Source organism: Grammomys surdaster, unplaced genomic scaffold (genome assembly GCF_004785775.1).
Source record: "Grammomys surdaster isolate TR1022 unplaced genomic scaffold, NIH_TR_1.0 139, whole genome shotgun sequence".
NCBI lineage: Eukaryota > Metazoa > Chordata > Mammalia > Rodentia > Muridae > Grammomys > Grammomys surdaster.
The window spans coordinates 12,802,536-12,821,004 of NW_021604597.1; positions in this window are offsets into that span (position 1 = coordinate 12,802,536).

Genomic DNA, 18,469 nt, shown 5'->3' on the forward strand with positions numbered 1-18,469 from the left:
AGAGGCAATGAGAACGCATGATTCTCTACCTTAAGTGATATATAGAATAGGGCCCCACAATCTGGCATGCTTCTGCCATTTAAGTCAAATTATCATATCTCTATGCCTACTAACTAACACTGAAGAAAGTGTCTGCCTAAGTCAGACAATATATGTAACAAAAATATATCCTAATCAAGTAACTTTAAGAATTTTTTCTCAATATATTTAACAAAAGTGAAATGATAGTAAAAAGACAGGGACAAAAGAAGATGATTATTGAACGCATATAAATAAATACCACTCGTTTTAATGGATAAAAAACTACATATCTTAACATATATAAAAAAAACTCACATTTTTTAATTTGGGTTTTATTGCTGTCAACAGAAACGATGACCAAGAAAATTCTTATAAAGGTAAACTTTTAATTGGGTCTTCCTTACAGTTTTAGAGGTTTGGTTCATTATTATCATGGGGGAAGCATGGCAGGGTGCATGCAGATATGGTGCTGAAGAAAGAGCAGAGAGTTCTAGACCTTGATCTGTAGGCAGCCTGAAGGAGACTTCAATTCCATACCAGGCAGAGCTTAAGTATAGAACCTCAAAGCCTACCCCCACAGTGACACATTTTCTCAAACAAGGCCACACCTCCTAAAAGGGTTACTGCCTATGGGTCAAGTAATCAAAATATGAGTCTATGGGGGCAAAACCTATTCAAACTACCACAATACCTTTAAAAGGTAGACTATGATGTTCTGGTATGTTAAGATACTGTGTAGTAATCCACTCAGATTATCCATGATTGTAAGTATTTGTAATTTAAAATAAAAACATATTATATAAAGGAGAATATGACACTCAAAAGAAATAATCAAACCCAAAGAACACAAATAAACACATATGCAAGGATAGACAAATTTGTCTAAGCTGGATAAAAGGGTATTGTGAAAGTGTCTACATTTTAAACATTCATTTCTATTTTAATTATGCTAGGCTTTTTTTGGTATAAGATAAGACATTATTATGTTCGCTTTGGTAGCATATCTACGAAAATTGGAAAAACACATTGAAGACTTGCATGGACACTGTTCTATTTATGCATAAATTTCAGAAGCAGATAATAAAATTACCTAAACTTAATGTACAGAAATTTATTCAACAAGAGTTTACCAAAAAAAGTCCTCAAAACTAGAGAAAGAAGTGGGCTTCCAAACACAAGAGGCATTTAATATCCAAAAGGATGATCAAAGAAGAACCTCTTTATTGTAGTCTATAATCAAGATGGCAAAAATACAAAGAAAATAAACACTATAAAAGTTAGAGATAAAAGCACTTTCATAGCTATAAAGACAAACACAACAAACATATAAAAATAATATAAGGTTTCTTATAAATAACCCTAAACTCCAGGATGTTATGAAAGGTGCACAGCAGGCCTTTCATAGCCAACTCAGATTGCTATGTCAAGAAAAATCTATCTTTTAACATTGATAGGGAAGTGCTGGAGAAGTTGCTTAGGAGTTAAAAGCACAATGCTCTTTCAGAGGACCAGAGATTGTTCCCAGCACCCACATTAGGTAGCTCACAACTACTTGTAATTTCAGCTCTGAGAGGATACGTCACCTCTGACTCCTTCAGGTAGCTGGACACTACACACACACACACACACACACACACACACACACACACTTTAAAAACAATAAAAATAAATCTTTTTAAATAGACAGAATAATAAATTTCAAGATAAACACCAACTAAAGAAGTCCATGACTCCCACCCTAGGGAGTCTGGTAGAAGATTCTCTCAGGAACACGTGTATGGGAGGAAGTGCACTTCAATATTTCAAGTACTCCAGCACAGGAAAGAACACATTTTATGACATAATAAATAGAAAAAAGAAAGCTAGAAGGAATATGCCATGTTTGCATCACAACAAACCAGTAAATCTCTGATAGAAATAAGGAAAAAAGTAAAAGTCAAACAATAATCCAAACAACCAGAAAAAAGGTCCTCCAAACTAAAAAGAATGTGTCTATATCTCTCAATAGTAATTTCAACAGTAAATGACCTGAATTCACCAAACATCTGTATCTTTTCAGGTACACTAACTGACTAGACTGAAAAACAAAATCCAGATTTTTGAAGTCTTCAAGAAACATACCTCACTGGCGAAAAATATAAACAAACAAAAAAAAAAAGAAAGTCAATCTATCAAGAAAATAGAAGCTAAAAGCAAACTGGCATAGCTATTGGATATTTGGTAAAGTAAACTTAAAACCAAATTTAGTCAAAAGAGATAAAGAATGTCACTACATATTAATGAGGGAAAAACCTATCAAGATGATATAGTAAATATAAGCAGATATGTGTTGAACATTGGAGCACTACAAAATTATACTATAAAACCGTCCTAAGTTATCCAGTCAGTAAATGACCTAATGAATTGAATGGACATTCTTCAAATAGAACATACAAGTGGCCAGTAAGTTACCAAAAATATACTGAACATTCTTCCTTAGCCATCAGCAAAATGTAGATAAAAACTGCTATGAGATTCCATTGCCCATGTCAGAATGGCTATGACCAAGAAAACACATGACAGCTAATCATAGCAAGAATGAGAGGAAAGAGGAATCCGTATGTATTACTGGTGGGCATGTTAACTGGTTTGGCCATTGTAGAATTTTGTGTGGAAGTTCCTCAAAAAAAAACAAAAAATGAACTACCACATGACCCAGCTGTACTGTTCCTGAGTATATATTCAAAGTACTCTGTTATCATACTACAGAAATACAGACAGATCTGTATATTATTGCTGCAGTGTTCATAATAGCTAAGAAAGGGATCAACTTTGAGTTCTGCCTGCAGACGAGCAGAAAAAATGTATTTTTATACATAATGAAAAATTTCAGCTGCCAGGAAAAATTAAATAAGTCATTGTTAAAAATGGATGAAACTAGAAAGCACTATGCTAAGTGAAATAAGCTGGACTCAGACAACTCAGACAAGTACATTTTCTCCTATGTGTGTGTGTGTGTGTGTGTGTCTGTCTGTCTGTCTGTCTGTCTGTCTGTCTGTGTGTCTGTGTGTGTTTATATCTGTGAGCTTAAATGTATGTGTGATAATCCGAGAAAAGAGGCATGCGATGGGAAGAAAAGATCTTTAAAAAGGGAGAGAAGGAAAAGAAGCAATTGAATACATGTGACATGAAAACAGAAGGCAGGAAAATGGAAAGATAGCTCAGCAGTTAAGAGTATTGCTCTTCCAGAGATCCTGAGTTTAAGTTCCAGCAACCACATGGTGTTCACAACCATCTGTGATGGGATCCGATGCCCTCTTCTGGTGTATAATTGAGAGCATGCTCATATACATTAGATAGAGAGATTAGATAGATAGATAGATAGATAGATAGATAGATAGATCTTTAAAAGATGGTCAGGACACAAAGGGAGGGACCTTAGATAAAATGCCCAACAGTGGGTAGAAGGAACTTGTAGAGACCATCTCCAGTAGAAAGACAGGGCATCAGGTGGAGGAATGGGGTTGCTATCCCACAAGTCAAAAACTCTGACCCAGAATTGTTCATCTAAAAGAACTGCTGAGATAAAAAAAAAAAAAGGAGAAGACAAAAATGGAGGAGAGACTGTGGGAAAGGAGGTTCAGTGACTGGCCCAAATTGGGATTCAGCTCAAAGGGAGGCTCCTAGGCATGACACTATTACTGACGCTATAGTGTGCTTACAGACAGAAGCCTAGCATGGCTGTTCTCTGAGAGACCCAACAAGGAGCTGAATAAGTTAGATGCAGATACTTTCACCCAACCAACTGACAGAAGCTGGAGAACCCTATGGTTGAATTAGGGAAAAGTTAGAAGAACCTGAGGAGGAGGGCAACCGCAGTTTCAACTAACCTGGACCCCCAAAGATATTTCAGACACTGAACCACCAACCAGGCAGCATACACCAGCTGATATGAGGTCCCCTGACAAACAAATACAGCAGAGGACTGCCAGATCTGGCCTCAGTGAGAGAAGAAGCACCCAATCCTCTAGAGACTTGAGGCTCCATGGAATGGGGAGGTCTAGTGGGATGGGGATGGGGTGGAGACATACTGGTGGAGACAGGGTAGGAGGTATGGGATAAGAAATGGTCAGAGGCATTGGGATGGGTATGGCCCTCATGCTTCACTGGACAACAACAGGGGGACCGGAGCCATTTCAAGGTCCCCTTCAATTACTGGAGGTCAGGCCTCTATCCCCGCCTTCACAAGATTGGAATTGCCACAGCCCTTCTATACTTAGAGAATGGAGGAGAAGTCAGGGGCAGCACTGCTTATACACTGAAGGCCTACAATCAGCTATAGGCCTGAAATCAGCAATAGGCCTATCATACATGTATACTAAAACCAAGTCTTGGGTCTCTGTGGAAAAACATTGAAACAGATGGCTATAAGCTAATGTAAACAGGCAGCTTTTGTGGAAATTTACCAGCCTGAGTAGTCATAGACCTTGTAAATAGGTAGCCTTGGCATTTAATACCAACTTAGATAAGGACAAGTGAGTCATAGGCAGAGTCATAGTGATCTGTCCCCTGAACCTTCACCCAGCCGATACCCTGTTCTGAAAGATATCTGTACTCCCCCTGAACACCCACACTCCAGTGTCATTCCCTTCTCCACATCCTGCCTTTTTGTGTTTATAACCCCTGTGTGAATAAGTAAAAATTATGATTTGATTTAAAAAAACAGAAAAGAAAAGAAAAAAGAAACACTCAGAGGGTGGACCTGGAGGGAGATAATGACTGGACTGTAAAAAAAAAAAAGATTAAAGAATAATAGTAATAATAATAATAATAATAAAGAAACTGGGTGCTACCGGAGGGAAATTAGAGGATCTGCAAATAGGGACAGTGAAATGGGAATGAGCCATGGGGAGAATAGTAAATTAAAACAAAGTATTACAACATAAATGTATAGAATGTCATAGTGGTACCCATTTCCTTGTATTCTGACTTTAAAATTAATAACAATATACTGTTGATGACATTATTGCTACCCCTTTGGAGGTTGGGAGGGATTATTTATTATTTTCCTTACTTTGCTAGATAGACAAAGCATGGTAGTGGAAAAATACAATAAACATAAATTGTACAGGTTTCAGAAAAGTGTTCATTCAGTCTAGAATCTCATTTCCTTGGAATCTCATATTTAGTATCTTTTTCATACCTAGAAAAATATTTTATTCATTCATAGACTGGTTTCATTGTGAGTTCATAAACTGAAGAGCCTATATTTGATCATTTTCTAATCTTCCTCTTAGGATATGCTATTACAAAATATTTACTGTTTCAGTTTTACATACTCTATTAAATTTTAACTGCTAATATTTTATTCTTAAGGTGACATTAGATTTTTCTATGATTTGTAAGCTAAAAATAATATTAAAGTATTTCATTTCTTATTCAAGATAAATCATAACTCATTACTTTCAGATATTTGGACTACCAATGTCTTGAATTTTTTTAACTAAATCTGGATGTAGTAGATGCCAAAATCTGAACTTGATGGTTGGCTGACTGCCTCGTAAGGGGCGGGGGTAAATGGGTGGGAAAAAAAACAGAATAAGGTAGTTTATCATATTCTCCATTAAAATACTTATGACAATACCTAAGGAAATAAATCAACCTTAGTTTTTTGATAGCCACATAATATATGTTCATATAGATGGTACTTTGCTGTCTACTTAATTACTGATACTATTTAGAATACGTCAAGGTGTGATTAAAAATAAAAAAAAGAGCGAAATCAGTAAAAGTTGGCTTTCTAAAGTCTGTCTTCTCTATAAAGACAAGCAGAAAACTTGTGAAAATAGTGGTGTGTTTTTGTAGAGTTCTAGAAACTGTAGAATGTTTATTGCAATTAGGAAGAATATTTCTTTATGAAACCTGCCTGAAAGTTCAAAAGAATAACAAGCATTCATAAGCATTTCCTTCAATCTAGTCCACTTTCCCCATCTCCAGCTTTGTAAACAAACTTGATAATGAAAACCAACATTCCACAGTACTGTGAAGTCAGCAGTCTGTCAGCCACCACAGGGCACAGAATAAGCCCCTTCTAAATCTCATTTCCAGAAAACTGTCATGATTTAACCTGTGTAGTAAAAATACCCACTTGAAAACTGTTGTTATTTGACCTGACTCAGAGTTTACCTAGTATGAAGCTTACCCCTGCACATAGCATTTGATAAAAACTGTAGAGTCTGAAAACCAAAATTCCTAAGAGGCTGAACCTAAAAGACTAAGTGCTGATGAGAACTTCAGTAACTGTAGAGGAATTTTGGTGCAGATCCAGTCTAAGGTTTTTGGACAACTTTAACCCCCTTCATAGCCATTCACTGCTCACCTCGGTGTCTGACCTAACATTCTCGTGAGTACTGAATGAAAGATTTCAAGATATATTAACTAAAGAGGCCACTGATTTCCACCAACCCCCTAGCTAAGAGATCATTAGATTGCATCTGAGATTTGTAGGTGAGGTTTCCCCAAGTTGATACAACCTCCCCTTTTGATGGTATTGATGCAACCATCAATGTACGTTAAAATGGATATTACTTATGATTCAATTTGTTCTGTTACTGTTAAAACTTTATGACACTAATTCCATGTTGGACCATGGAATTTGGAGTAACTTAAATCGATGTTCATAGGCTATTGTCACGCAGAATCAGCTTAAAGATAAACTCCCATCCCCTTTGACTTATGAACTGTGAATTCTTTCAAAGACCTAATACCAGTATTCTTCAAATTATTCCACAAAATAGAAACAGAAGGAGCACTACCCAATTCATTCTATGAAGCCACAGTTACACTCATACCTAAACCACACAAAAACACAACAAAGAAAGATAACTTCAGACCACAGACCAATCTCCCTTATGAATATCGATGCAAAAGTACTCAATAAAATGCTTGTAAATTGAATCCAAGAACACATCAAAACAATCATCCATCATGATCAAGTAGGCTTCATCTCAGGCATGCAGAGGTAGTTCAATATATAAAAATACATCAATGAAATGCACTATAAAAAAGTCAAAGAAAAAACACATGATCATCTTATTGGATGTAAATAAAGCATTTAAGAAAATTCAACACCCTTTCATGGTAAAACTCTTCGAAAGATCAGGAATTCAAGGCCCATACCTAAACATAGTAAAAGCAATATACAGCAAACCAGTAGCCAACATCAAACTAAATGGAGAAACACTTGAAGCAATTCCAATAAAATCAGGGACTAGCCAAGGGTGCCCATTCTCTCCTTACCTATTCAGTATACTACTTGAAGTCCTAGCCAGAGCAATTAGACAACAAACAGATGTCCAAGGGATACAAATTGAAAAGGAAGAAGTAAAAATATCAATATTTGCAGATATTCTAGTATACTTAAGCGACCTCAAAACTTCCACCAAAGAATTCTTAAACAAACCTGATAAACAGCTTCAGCAAAGTGGCTAGACATAAAATTAACTCAAACAAAACAGTAGCCTTCTTCTACTCAAAGGATAAACAGGCTGAGAAAGGAATTAGGGAAATGACACCCTACACAATAGTCACAAATAATATAAAATACCTTGGTGGGACTCTAACCAAGCAAGTGAAAGATCTGTATGAAGAGAATTTCAAGTCCCTGAAGAAAGAAATTGAAGAAAATCTCAGAAGATGGAAATATGGCTCATGCTCATGGATTGGCAGGATTAATATAGTAAAAATGGTCATCTTGCCAAAAGCAATCTACAGATTCAATGCAATTCCCTTCAAAATTCCAACTCACTTCTTTATGAAGTTAGAAAGAACAATTTGCAAATTCATTTTGAATAGCAAAAAACTCAGGATAGTGAAAACTATTCTCAACAATAAAAGAACTTCTAAGGGACTCACCATCCCTGACCTCAAGTTGTATTACGAGCAATAATGATAAAAAACATGTATGGTATTAGCATAGAGACAGGCAGAAAGATCAGTGAAATAGAATTGAAGACCCAGAAATGAACCCACACACCTATGGTCACTTGATCTTTGACAAAAGAGCTAAAACCATCCAGTGGATAAATGACAGCATTTTCAACAAATGGTGCTGGTTCAACTGGAGGTTGAATGGAGGAATGCAAATTGATACATTACTGTCTCCTTGTATAAAGCTCAAATCCTAGTGGATCAAGGACCTTCATATAAAACCAGATACACTGAAACTAATAGAAGAGAAAGTGGAGAAGAGCCTTGAACACATGGGCATAGGGGAAAAATTCCTGAACAGAACACCAATGTCTATGCTCTAAGTTCAACAATAGACAAATGGGACCTCATAAAATTGCAAAGCTTCTGTAAGCAAAGGACACTGTCAATAAGACAAAATGGCAACCAACAGATTGGGGAAAGTTCTTTACCAAGCCTACATCAGATAGAGGGTTAATATCCAATATAAACAAAGAACTTAAGAAGTTAGACTCTAAAGAATCAAATAACCCTATTAAAAAATTGGGTACAGAGATAAACAAAGAATTTCCAACTGAGGGATATCAAACAGCCAAGAAGTACTTAAAAAAAATGTTCAGCATCCTTAGTCATCAGAGAAATGCAAATCAAAACAACCCTGAGATTCCACCTCACACCAGTCAGAATGGCTAAGATTAAAAACTAAGGTAGCAGCAGATGCTGACGAGGATGTGGAGAAAGAGGAACACTCTTCCACTGTTGGTCACATTGTAAGCTGATACAACCACCCTGGAAATCAGACTGGCAGTTCCTCAGAAAATCAGACATAGTATTACATGAGGACCAAGCTATATCACTCCTGGGCATATACCCAAAAGATGCTCCAACATATAACAAGGACACATGCTCCACGATGTTCATAGCAGCCTTATTTATAATAGCCAGAAGCTGGAAGGAACCTAGATATCTTTCAACAGAGTAATGGATACAGAAAATGAGGTACATTTACACAATGGAGTACTACTCAACTATTAAAAACAACGAATTCATGAAATTCTTAGGCAAATGGATGGAACTAGAAAATATCATCCTGAGTGAGGTAACCCAATCACAAAAGAACACACATGGTATGCACTCACTGATAAGTGGATATTAGCCCAAAAGCTCTCAATACCCAAGATACCACTCACAGACCACATGAAGCTCAAGAAGAAAGAAGATCAAAGTGTGGATACTTCAGTCCTTCTTAGAAGGGGGAACAAAATACTCACGAGAGGAAATATGAAGGCAAAGTGTGGAGCAGAGCCCCACTTGGGGATCCATCTCATATACAGTCACCAAACCCAGACATTGTTGTGGATGACAAGAAGGGCCTGCTGACAGGATCCTGATATAGCTATCTCCTGAGAGGCAAGCCTGACAAATATAGAGGCAGATGTTTGCAGCCAACCACTGGACTGTGCACAGGGTCCCCAATGGAGGAGTAAGAGAAAGGACTGAAGGAGCTGGAGGGGTTTGCAACCCAATAGGAAGAACAATATCAACCAACCAGAGCCCCCACCCAGAGCTCTCAGGAACTCAACCACCAACCAAAGAGTACACATGGAGGAACCCATGGCTCCAGCCATATATATAGCAGAAGATGACCTTGTCAGGCATCAATGAGAGAAGAAACCGTTGGTCCCATGGAGGCTCAATCCCCCAGAGTCCTGTGAGTGCAAGGAGGTGGGAGTAGGTGGATGGATTGGGGAACACCATCATAGAAGCAGGGGGAGGGGTGAGATGACAGGGGGTTTCAAGGACAAAATCAGAAAAGGGGGTAGCATTTGAAATGTAAATAAAGAAAATATCCAATTTTTAAAAAAACCTGTATATTCTGAAGTGTTTTTTATTTTTGTTTTGTATGTGTGCATGATACTTTCATTGTTGTTATTTACACTGTCAAAGCAATTATTTAACATCACAGCAAACAACAGGCTAGCAAGAAAGATCAAAACAAGAAACTGGAGAATATAATGTCCTCTAAGCCTTTGAAAAGCTTCATATATCCCTTGTAATCTAGGGGGCTTTGTGAATACTTTTCATAGCCGTCGTTCTGAGTGTACAGAGGAAAGACCTACAGAAGACTCCAAGACCTGCCCGATAGTCAACTTCAAAGTTCAAAGCAGAAAGAAAATGGCACAGCTGCCCTAAAGACTAACTCATTCACAGAATCCATTGTGAAAGTCTAGGACTAACTGGTTCCAGGCATTTAATCTTTGTTCAATCATTAGCTGGCAATTAAACCAAGAGAGCAGAAACTTCTGTGACCGCATACAACAGAATACAGATGGTACGAAACAAGTTCAGAGTGTTACTAAGCAAACAGTAACAGAGAAAATAAACTCTAGGAAGATGAAAGAATCTGATTAAGAGTTGCCAAATTAAATTATTCACAATATCCAGTTTTGTTTTGTTTTGTTTACTTTAAGAAAAAGTTATGAGACATGCAAAGCAAAAAAAAAAAAAACACACAACAACAAAACAAAAACAAAAAAAACAAAAAACAAAAAAAAAAACTGTTTGACCCAGGCCCAGGGATAAGAAACAGTCAGAAGTTATGACACTCCTCAACTTTCAGTGGAGTCATGTTCTAAGTTGAAAATATGTCAAAACTGTATTTAAGTCAGCTAAACTACTGTAGCTGATCATCATGGCTTACCTTAAACCTACTCGGAATACTTAAAGTAACCTACAATTCAGCAAAATATAGCACAAAGCCTATATTACAACAAAGTACCATAATATCTATTGAATGCTATCCTGAAAGCCTATGGCTATATTACTGTGACAAAAATGATTTTCTCTCATTTCTGATGAGATGAGAATATCTGACAAAAGGGACTGGGACATTGGCATTCAGCAAAGATGTAGCAGGCATACTACTCTTCAGGAAGGTATCAATTTTGAATACTACATAGGATGCTTCTCCTTTTCTTTTTTGTTTCTTTAAGTGAAAAAGAGCATCCTATACCTGCCTGTCAACTCACCATACCCCACTGTTGACAGCAAGAAATGTCATCACCAGTTCATTACCTTGAACTTTCCTGATGCCTTGGGTACGTATTACTAACCCTCTGCCTTGCTTCTTCTTTCTTTACTGAGTTTGATCAGCTCCTCACTGGAAAGGTCTTCAGCCACTGTAGGGAGAAATTTATGATTACCTTCTTTATCAACGTCCAACTCAAGATATTTCTTAATCACTACTGTCTTACTATTTTATCAGCTCAAAAAAAATTTTGGCTAAAGCGTTTGAATATGTCTTTAAAACTTTCTTTTAAATGTCATTCATATGCAAATTCTATGTGGTTTCCTCCAATTCTGAAGTAAGACTTTGGGTAGGATTTAGAACAATGAACCTTTCCAAAGATCTCAAACCATTTTAAAAGATTCAGGGACTTCAATAGTCCACAAAACCTCTTGGCCTGAAGAGCATGGTCTGAATAAGAAACTGACACTGTTCAGACTTGGACCACTGATCGACTGAATGTGGTTGTTTCCAGAAGCAAATACATATCTTCATATGAGGATAAAGATGATTGATATGCTGTGGAAGCTCTGAATCATTGTCTAAAATCAGAAGAATTTCAAAGAGAGTCATTTTACCAAACAATATCTCTTGCTTGTAGAATGGAACAATTCAAAGCCAACCTTCAAAGAATGTAGATGTCATCTAAACTTTCATGTTATGGAAATAATAAAGCAGGAACAGGTAAATGTCAAATTTTTCGAAAGGTCTGGTTCTCTCCAAGTGCTAAATTATTAAGAAGCTTTCATTTGAACCCTGTAACATTTTGACCCAAAGCAGCATGGCGTAGTCTTTGAATGCCTTCAGACTTAAAACCATCTCAGATTATTGATGAATTTATGAGTGCTGTAATATATTCCTCAAGAAAAAGCTTGTTTCCTCAATATTAACTGTTTCTTCTGGCAGGTATGTCTCACCTACAGTTATCTTATGAGCTCTTTGTTAAAAGCTTCAGTCCCTTCAATAACAGCTCCTGCTTCCTCAATGTTAATCATTGTATTATGGGAGGTGTGCTATCATTTGAAGCATTGAAACCATGTATAGTATCATCAATATTAGTATTTATGTAAGATAGTCATCATGTTCTTCTAGTGCATTCAAAGCACTTCTTGCCATAGCCTGTATTATCACTAAAATAAATAACATTCATTATCTTTCTGGATTTCCATTCACATGACAAATGATTTTTTTTTCTCATCATCAATTGGTCCAGCTCTTTTATCTGTGATGACTATAGATTTAACTGACACACATAATTTCTTTGCATCACTGATTCACTTCTCAGCCTTTATACAAAGCATCTTATATTATGGGTTATAATGCCACATGGGGTTACATGGCAGTAACAAAACTTAGCTAAATTGGGGGGGGTGGCACAAAAATTGGCCACAATAGGAACTTAATTTAAAACCAAATGCATAAGTGAGATGAATCTCAGTTTTTCAGCAATGCTCACCCAAGCTGCATGCCAAAGCTTCAGTGCAGCCATGACTCTGTTCTGCACCCATCATGGCGGCACACCATGAACACCAAAGCCCTCCCTAAAGGAGCACGGTTTAGACTCTAAAAGACTGTGTGTCACAAATTATGCTGCTTTTACAATAGACAGCAAGTCTTCTGCTCTTATAAAAAAAATAGTAAAATCACAGAAAAAGAAGAGTTGATATTATCCTTCTATCACTCTTCAGTGTGTATCAAGCTAGTGTATATTCAGATTGTATTATGTCAAAATGTTGGGGTTTTTAAATTACTGTTTGAGAACCTGAGGAGAAAAGCACTGATTTTCCCCTGATTCATGTCATTGCCCACTCGACTTCTTCACATCTTTCTTGACTGTGGTGTTTTTGTTTGGTTTGGTTTTTATTTTAGAATTGATAAAGCATTATTGATTTGTTATTATTAAATAAATTCTACAGACTGTAATAAAGTTCACTCTTGTTGATGTATGCTTTATAGATGTTAACAAATATATACTAGCATGTATTCATCTTAATGATATAATATGAGGTAGGTTTACTACTGGAAATCTCAAGTTCCAGCAAACCATCCCTTATTCACTCCATCCCTCGAGTCGGTCACAGCCACTGGCAAATACTGATTTTCCATAATTGTGCCATTTTATGACTACACCAGAGTTGACGTCACACAAAGCTTGACCTTCACAGACTTGCTGCCACCTGCGTGGTGATGTGATATGTAGTTTGGTTCTTCCATGTCTTTCCATACTTTAGTTGCCTTTTGTTTTTCCTTCTTAAGTACTGATCTGCATTGTACAGACCTGTGACTATTTTCTTATTCATTCCCCTGTCAGAGAGTATCTCAATTGCTTCTTTGCATTGATAATTATGAATAACTCTGTGCAAAGACAAAATGCTACTTGAGTTGCTCACCTGAGTTTCATCAAAAATCCTTCGGTAAAGTTTGATTACAGACTACACAGAGAATTCAACCATATCTGAAATGGCCAGAAACACGCTTCTGCCATTTTTCTCTAACTACATACTTATGCAAATCAGTGTTCTCAGCAATGATAATTAGAAAACCAAAATATTAATCAACTGAAAAATGTTCAATGTGCCCTGTGTCTTGCAGTATCGAAAATTTATTCAGGATTTATTTAAAACTAAAACAAGCACATCTGTCCTATCAGTACACAAATTTATTTTTACTTTTAATAAAAGGCAAAAGTATATCTCCGTAAAATAATTGTTTAAATAAAATTCTTTATGATTTATTATTGGTAAATGCTTGATTTCTGTACCTATTTTATTCCTGGAGTCACATAAAACTTTCTTAGACAGGGTCACAAAAGGTAAGAGTTTAAGCAGCCTTATTTCAGGTTGCTGAAGACTGTGTGAATTGTAAAGTTTTAACTAGCATGTGATGGATGCTCTCGACTTGATGCCTTCACAGTGGGAAATTACCTTGAGTTTCATCTCAAGAGTAATTACCTCCCACTTTTCCTTCCCACTCAAAGTAGGAAACGGATGAGCATGGTGGGATGTGAGGACACAGCACACAGTATCCCCAAGCACTAGAAATATTACAAAGTGTGGGCTGTTCTCAGTGATGCTTGCTTGGCTAACTGAGCACTGTGGCTGCCAAGCAGCCTTAAGGTAACATACATCAGATTGCTATCTTATCTGATAGGCAAAGATCAAAAGTTAAAGCACAGTTTTCATTTAATGAATCACTTTTGCATCGTTGTGAAATTTTTAGAGTCATATATTGGAAACCATCCACAACTATTTCTGAGAAAATTCATAAAGCTGACAAAAGTTATCAGAATTACCTTGTGACTAAAGACACTCATTCCTATGTGTATACTTTAACAAACTGAAGAGGTTTTGTTATCCAGCTCATAGTAGTGTCACATCCCCGAGTCACTCCTCTGCCTGGAAGTTCTGCCCTCCTCCTTCCTGCCCAAGTGATTGGCCATATGATCTTTATTACAACCAGTTAGTTACAAAATACCCTCTGATACAATTCTAGATTACCTTTAGGCTAGTGAGGAAAGATGAATATTTACAAAATAGAAAACCCATTGAAGGGCCATAGAAATGACAATACCACAATCCTGCCAGCACTTAGATCTCTGACCATAGTACAAAATTAACAATTGAAAATACAAAGACACACCTTCACACAATGTGAAGAAAGGTTGCCCCAACAATGGAGCATACACACAAGCACAGGTGATATCCTTACAGGTAGGATGTGCTGAAATGGTCCAGCAGCACTCTGCCACATGTAGAGACAGCACACATGGAGCAGCTGTCCCTGCAGACACACCAATGCTAGGAGAGTCCAAAGCAGGAGTGTGGCCAGAGGCTTAGGTACAAGATGGTGGTTGTGATGGCAACAGTCACAGTGACAGTAACAGCCACTGCTGCTTAGGTGATAAAACCAGCAGTACATTAAAGAATAAATGTCCAATATAAAAAAAACTGTTTATTCTGTACCAAAAATGTGGTAAAACAGGTCAGGGCATTTACATCAAGACATGATGACCTGAGCTTGATTCTCAGGACCCACACAGAATAAGAAGAAGGCTCACTCTCACAAGTTGTCTTCTGACCTCCACACTTATAGCATGACGCACACATGTATGCTGATGGGCATGCATGAGCACAAATAAGTAAATAAATGTAATTTATAATTTAAAGCAAGACTACTCAACCTTACAATATCCAATTTCTATAAGCTTAAAAACAAAAATATAATTGAAGACTGTCACATTTGATGAAAAAAATTATTATCATGCAATGCTTTGAATAAACTAAGTGGTAATTAAATAGACAATTTTAACTTAGTTTTTTATTATAATTAGTGGCAGTAATAAATGCATAGCAATTTTTTTCATAAGTACAAATTATGAAGTTTCTCGAATAACTTTCTGAAAACACATGATGAAATATAGAAATAATATTTTATGAATTTATATTTAAAGTTAAAGTCTCACTTGAAAAATGTGATTTATTTGAAGAATGAGTCTTCTAGAAAAAAAATCTATGAACAATCGGGTGCAGGTTATTAAACATTTTTTTACATAGTTTATCAGATATTTACCTCAATAATATCAAAGACTATAAAACATCCAGCTCTCAAGACATTTGTGCCTACTAGGTCTTACTCTGTACCCAGGCTCTCCTGAAACTCATGATCCTCCTGCCTCTACCTCCTAAGAACTGGGGCTCCTGGAGTGCAGTGCCACACTCAGCAAAAAAGATCTTAAATAACATTACCAAAAATGGTTAGTGATTTGCATCTGTAATTGATGCTGCTTTCAATGGTACAAATTAAAAACGGAGCTGCTACTTCCAGACACTGTTAAACACAATGATGTTCTGAATAGCTGCTCAACTCATAAGAAAAAATTAAAGGTGGCAAATGAAATTATATCAATGTAAAAACATGACACAGCAAAGGTCATTATCAACAAAGTAAGGAAGCAGCCTGGGTTGGGCACAGAGTTAATATCCAGGATATATAAGAAACTAAAACACACATTAAAAAAAACTTTTAAAAACCCAGATAATACAATTTAAAAATAGGCAAAAGACCTATATCAATAACTACTTGGTATCATTAGTCTCCCAGGAAATATCAATAAAAGCCACTGTGAGATTGCATTCTATCCCAGTTATGTTGGCTATTACCATGCTGGAGGAAAGAAAATAAAGAAATCCAATGTACTATTAGTGGGGATGCAAATTAGCATCACTCTCTGGAGTATAGCATGATGATTCCTCAAATAAACTAAAAGTAAATTTGCTGTGTCATCCAGCTATCCTACTTCTGGGTAAAAACCCAAGGTGCACAAAAATCAAAGCGTTGTCTGGAAGCTACATCTGTGACAGTAGTGTTCACCATAACTGAGCTACAGAATCTGCTTAAGTGTTCATCTTTTAAAAAAATGGGATGCATGTGTACTTGTTTGCACGATTATATAGTGTAGCATTAGAAAGAATAAAACCCTACCCTTTGCACAAGGTTGATGGACGTAGATGTGCTTATGTTAAACAAAGTGAAGCAGACACACAAGAGACAAGCTCAGCATGTTCTCTCAGATGTAGAAACTAAAAAATGTTGATCTAAAAGCAGGATAATGCCTATGAGAGATGAGAAAGAGTATTGGAACATACAGGGGGAGAGGAGTGATTGAGTTTGATGAATACACTACACATACTGAGAACTATACAACCTCCTTAGGACATGTAGTTGAAATATCAACAAACATTAATATAGCACGGTTATGAAGAATATAAACTTTATGATTGGCTATATTAACTCACAAAAAAGTAAACCACAAAAAATCAAATTAATCAAGATATAATATTACTAAGCATTTTCATGTATGAACTACATAAAACAAGGACACCAAGAATAGTATTTCTTGCAACTTGCATTGTTTCCAAGTTTGGAGAATGTTGCCAACTCTCATTTGCCTTACCAGTCACACAAACACTAGCTGCTGCACTCAGGAATCAGGACCACATCTATATTTTGTAAGTAATTAAGTTTTCAAAGGGAAAAGTTTTATATTTTAGTATATGTTGTGTCGTTTTTTTTCTCTTTTGAACAAAGCAAGCCAAGTGTTCTTTGTTTTCCCCCATTGAGTCCTGAAAATCATGTCTCCCTTTCTGATTTCTCCTATAGGGGAGGAAGAGGAAGTGAGCAGGAAGGCCGAGCCCACCATGTCTCTTCCTCCTTGGCTTCCTTCAGCCGTAGCATCACCCTTTCATTACATTTGAGGCCTGGTGCTAAGAGAAAAGTTTGAAGCTTCCCATCTACTCCAGCTACACATCAAAGAAAAATCAAATGAAGCACAAAACAGTGAAGTGGCCTATCTAACTTCTTGGTCAGTTCTGTGACTCTCAATACCATGCTGGTTTCTATGATGACATTACGTGTGATTATATATTTATATGTGATTTTCTTTGTTAGTGTTTCTGTTGCTATGAAGAAATACTATCATCACAGCAAATCTCATAATTTGGGGCTGGCTTACAACTCAGTTGTCATCACTTTACTCAATTGTCATCATTCAGGCAGCCATGGTATTAGAAAAGTAGATGAAAGTTCTACATCTACATATAAAGGAAGCAGAAAGAGAGTGTGACACTAGGCCTGGCTTGAGCATCTGAAACTTGAAAGGCCACCTCCTGGGACACACTTCATCCCACAAAACCATAACTATTCCAACAAGGTCACATCTCCTAATAGTGCCACTGCCTATAGCCCTATGGGCCACTTTTATTCAAACCACCACAGTGATACACGATTCATCTAGCAATTTTGATTGTATATGACGTAGTATATGTTTATAGTTTTTACATAATATGTGACATGATATATTTAAGAATTATATATAGCATGCCACAATATGTTCATAAGTCATTTTTTTCTTTAACTCAAATTGGAAATACTATATATCCTACTCTAAAGCATAAAATATTGAGAGAGGGAAGTAGATATATGTCCAAATATAAACAAATATTTATTTCTTCATCTAAGTGATGCTTCCTAAATTTCAAACCATCACTATCAACATTCCTGTCTTAGAAGGAAGTTTACAGAACATGATTTTAGCCTAAGCCTTCTTCTGTTCCTTAATGGTCTAACCTGGATATAATCAAGGGTAGAATCCTGGGCCCCTTCACTGCCATTCTTAATAAAATATCTTTTCAACTATCTCCACAATCTCAACTGAAGCAATACAAAAGTTATTACTGCTCAGTGTCAGTATCAGGCAGTGGTGATGGATGCCTTTAATCCCAGCACTCAAGAGACAAAGGCAGGCAGATCTCTGAGTTCAAGGACAGCCAAGAGTACATGGAAAAGAAAGAGCTGTCTCAAAGAAAGAACAAAAGAAAGAAAGAAAGGAAGAAAGAAAGAAAGAAAGAAAGAAAGAAAGAAAGAAAGAAAGAAAGA